Here is a 5,324-nt window from a genome sequence, read left to right on the forward strand (position 1 = left end):
CCCATGCCTATCTCCCTCAACTTACATTTTAATGATTTGGTCTCTCTCTTTAATCGATGAAATTTTGTGGCACAACACATATCTTTTAAACATAATAAGCAAAAATAATAAAATAAAATTTGAAACTTAGACTTTACCATGAAATATGTTATATTTTCATAAACATTACTTCCATGAAATATTTTAACTCAAATAAAATATAATTTTGATGAAAAATTGTTTTAAATAGTTGAAAATTAAAAAGCCTTAAAACTAATATCCAACAATATATTAGATAGTAAGATATAAAGTAATAAGTTTGAGGGTGTTCGGTTCACGCTGGAGAATGAAAATGATGGGGAATGAAAATGAGAATGAGTTTTCATTTCCTCCAGTTTAACATGGAATGAAAATTTGCGTTTATATAGAATAAACTCATTATATTATATAAAACCAAACAATTTCCTTTATTATCATTCCTATTGATTATTGCTTAATTCCTCTAAGCAAACACCCCCTAAGTAATTTAATAAAACTAATTAGTAAAAAAAATATTATAGTTAAAATTGATATATAATTATAAATTTAACTAATTTACTTAAGCTAATTAATATACACTAAAAACGGTTATAATAAAATAGTAATTAATAAATATATCAAAATATCTATACTACTTTATTAAACATTTTCCCTCAAAGTCTTAAAGTCTTAAGTTTATATATACCCAAAATACCCTTTTTACCTTTACCCTTACATTTACCTTGCTTTACTTATCTAATAATTACCTCCCCCTTTCACCTTTACTTTCCTTTACCTATTACCGGCTCCCCTCCCCCTTCACCGATACGTCGCTTCGATTTACAAGGCTCCCCTCCCCATCCCCAAGAAGACGTTCCAGAAAAAATCTTCTCCCAAGACGACGATTCAAGATGACGATTCAACACCTTATAAAGGGAGGACATGACCGATCGATTTACCTTATCTGTTTTCTACCGGTTTCCATCACCCCCGCATCGTTCAGTCCTCCGTCATTCAGGTAGGTTAACACTGCTCTCCATCATCGATTGATTTCATTTATTTGCTGTTTCGGGTTTTTTATTTTAGGGTTTAGGGTTTCTTTCATGGACATGACCGATCGATTTTGTATTCTGCTTGATCGCCTTACTGTAGATAGCATTACCTCCGGGTTTTTGCTTTTCTGTTCCACAATCGAACATGTTAGCATCCATATTAACATAGTATCTCCGGGTTTTATTTGCTTGATTCACCTGTTTCTTTACAATCTCCTTCTCAACTGTAAAACTTCCACGTGAAAGAGAATCTACAGATGACAGTTCCAAGTGGGAAGATTTTCTTTCACTTGAATAAAATGCATCAGATAGATAAAAGTTGCTCTCTTCGGCTTTAGAAACCTCATTCTCGATTGGATTTAGCATCAAAGATGCAGAATGTATCTTCTACGCCGAATGTGAAGGATTTACAAGAGGTTCAAGATTTTTTTCCATCCCTGGAATCTTTGTGGACAATCGTTGTTTCCAAAGGGGAAGAGACTTTTATTTTCTTTGAACAATATCGGACACTCGAAGATACCAGAATAAGAACAGAAACCCCAATGGAAGCTGTTGAAATCGGATCAAAACTTGCCAATTTGATCAGAAAATTTAGTAGTTTTACATCCTTCAATATCGTTTTCATATATGCCATCTTTGTTACTATCTTCTTTTCCAATAACATCCTCCTCTACCATCATTTTTACAGTTTCTAATTCCTCACAGAAATCAGCTAACAACTGACCAAAACTTTCTTTTTTGGCCTCAATATAATGAGTTTTTTCCCTCTCTTTACTTATTGGAACCACAGGCTCTTGCAATTGTTCTTCTGTTTCCTTAATTTCTACCTCTTCATTTTCATTGATTTCTGATCCTTGCAACTGTTTGGAGTTCTTTTTGCTCCATGTTTCATATTGATTAAAGTCTTTTTTGTTGTTTTCTACTTCTTCAAATAGGAACAAACTGTTTAAATAAGAGTTATCTGTTCATGGTAGCTGTTCATATTAAGTTACCAACCCAACTAAGAGCCTAAAGTCCCCATTAGCATGTTGTCAAAGTTGGTTGAAAAATTTGTTTTTAGATTTTGCTTTTGGGTTTTCGCTATACAGGTTTTGAGTTTTATTTTTACGTTTTGCGTTTTGCTTTTGTTTTTAGGTTTTGCTTTTACACTTCGAATCGTTCTGCTTACGCTGTCCTTCAACCTTCAATCCATCTTCCAGGTAATTATTTAGTTTGTTTTGCTGTTTTGGGTATGATTTTGCTTTTAGTGATTTTGCTTTTCGGTATGATTTTGCTTTTGTCACGAATAAGGGATTTATGAAGCGATTGTTAGAAAGAATGTGATAATCATGGTTTTTCATATAAAAAGCATGCATTAACTGGGCAAAAGTTGCAAAACAATAAGATGTYTGTCCATTTTGTTCATCCATACTGAAACATGTGTCATGTGTGACTCTCTCAACTTGTGTATATATAAAGCAAAATAACACGTATACATTTCTTGCTTTGAAAGGATGCAAGTCTCTAAATTTGGTTATGTCAAAATTCTGCTCCTGTATGTTGTCATTATATGTTTATAGAGACTACCATTTATATAAGAATTGGGAAAAAGAATTGTTGGATCTGCATTGGTCCCAAAACCAACAATAGTGGGTTTATTTTTTGCATCCTAAACACATGATTCTGTTATTCAGATCTTTTACTTGTATAGATTGATAACATCATGATGTCAATCATCGGTTTAGCATAAGATTTCATAGTATTAGTAACCTCTGAGTACTTGGCCACCAGAAACAAAAAGAACTATGCATTTATGATATTGGTTATGTCAAATTTCTGCTCCTGTATGCTACTGTTTCTGCTATACCTTGGTACAATACAACTGTTGTTGCTTTTAAGTTGTCAAGTAGTAGATTGTTTTCTGCTGCTTATTATGTGAGAATTAGGTTGTAACTTAGTTAACGACAAAATGGTGGAAGCCATAAGCTTGCAGTCTATCGGTTTTGTTAGATATGCATCCATGCCCACCTCTAAGCATTTGGCTTCACTTGATGACATGGCATGGGCTGTCGAATATGCAACTCCGTTCCCATTTCTGCTCTTCGAATTGCTTTAGTCGTTTCATAACCATCCATCTTTGGCATCTGGTATTTCAATTAGATGGAACAAGTCAGAAGCTACCACATAAATTTAAATACTTCTTACTATGCAGTTTCCTAATTAATTTACTTTCTTATGTCATAAAGGTTGATTTTGGAGTTCCAAAGCTTGGTTTTGACGCTGACACTTGAAAAGATTGTGTTTAGTCTATGTGTTGACATGGAGAGCATTTTAATGTTAAGTGCATTTTAATGACATGGAGATGCATGCCTTCCAGATTTGGAAGATGTGTGTGTTGAGGAGTTTTATATATTATGATATGGACGAAAGTTAGCGGCAATAATCCTTATGGTTTAGTGTGTTAAAAAAGATGTTTCATAAAACAACTTAAGGATCGTTAAAAACAAACTTATTCAGTGAATGTTTACTGTTAAGATGTTTGACAAAACAACTTATCGATCATCGTTATATTCATCCGACAAGTAATTTAACTATAAACACTTATTAAGATAAGTATCTAATAAACGATTCCTAAACATTTCAATAAAAAAATTATTAAATTTCAAAAATTAAAACTGAATTTATAACATCTAAATTGGTCTTGACGTTTTCTGTTAGAAATAAATTAAAAGGTATATGAAGAAGTGCATGTGGTTGTGGGATCCTACTTAGGCTTACCAAACAAGTGCATGTTCCATATGATTTTGTTTATATCCAAATTTATTTTTCATTTAAAAAGAAAATATTTATTATTTTTACATGAACAACTCTAGAAGAAAGGCATTTATTGTGATTGGTTATTTTTCTTGGGTAAAAGGAGATAGAATTGTCGGGAAAATTTTATTTAATAAAAAAGAAAATTAAAAGGAAGAAATTGGCATACCCATATTTACAAAAACAATTAAACATCTTACACCCATATTTTAAAGAACCCCAAGGCTCTATGGTTCTTGGGGGGAGTCCACTTCAAAGTAGAGGACCAAACCATCATCACACGGTCCACATCATTTTTCATTAAATCCAAGTTGTTGGCATAAAGAATAGTGATACAGCCCATTAGATAATAATAGGTCTCATAAATTAAATCTTTTTGAGCCCAATTGAAAGAATTAGTCCAATAGAAAGTATTCTAATCCATTCTCTTATGTGGCCCAAAACATACTTCCTTCTTCTTTAATGGAAAATTAAATAATTTTTTTTATTTTTTCAAGTAAAAATAATATGTGTATAGAATTAAATCATTCGTCCTATTCTTTATTTTTTCAAAAAGAATGAATATTTTTTAATATATGTGCTTCATATTCTATCTTTAATTTGTAGAAAATGGATTCACATTCTTATGCCGAAGTATTTTCATCATTACAACAACCTCATGTCTGGTGGAATTTTTCCACTCTTCGAGTAGAATTTGTTTGGGAAGATGTGGAAGCAAAAAAACTATATCTTATCTTTCTTGACCGAAACGTAAGTGAAAATATTTATATTTTAGTTTTGTTCACATTAAATTTCTCTTTATAAAATACTAACAAATATAATATTTTATATTTTATACATTAGAGAGACAAAATGGCAGCAATTGTTACATGTGGTTTACTGAATTTCTACAAACAAAGAAATTTGTTGGGAGGTGTTTTTTCTTTGGAACATTTTCAAATTGAAGGAACTTGCTATGAGTACCCAAGGTATGAAAAATATAGTTTTGTTCGTGGCGAATGGATCATCATCGTCAGTAAAAACACCAAGTTAATCCCGCTAACGGGTGAAATTGAAAAAGGGTTTGTGTTATATCCATCGGTGCCTTCGATAAAAACTCTTGCTGAAGATGGGAGTACAAGAAAGATGATAATCGGTAGATTAAAATCTTCTATTAAATTTATATACATTTCTCATATCAAAAATCAATATATAATCTTTAGATTTAAATATCTTCTGTTAGATGTTGTTGGGAAAATCATAAAGGGGGGACGAGTTAAGTATGTGCGGCACGATCGTGTCCTTCGATTGGGCTCGTGTGATTTATTTTTACAAGATGGAACGTAAGTTTGTATTTTGTACAAAAATTAAATATTTACCAAATTTACAAATTGTTTAAATTGTTTTACTAAGTTTACTATTTTAATAGGGGGCACATGATAAAGTTGAGGTTGTACGATACTCAGCATACACGTATTTTGCGGATTGCTCGAGCCATAAAAA

The sequence above is a fragment of the Cynara cardunculus genome (genome assembly GCF_001531365.2).
Source record: "Cynara cardunculus var. scolymus isolate 2C chromosome LG 13, CcrdV1, whole genome shotgun sequence".
NCBI classification, from domain to species: domain Eukaryota; kingdom Viridiplantae; phylum Streptophyta; class Magnoliopsida; order Asterales; family Asteraceae; genus Cynara; species Cynara cardunculus.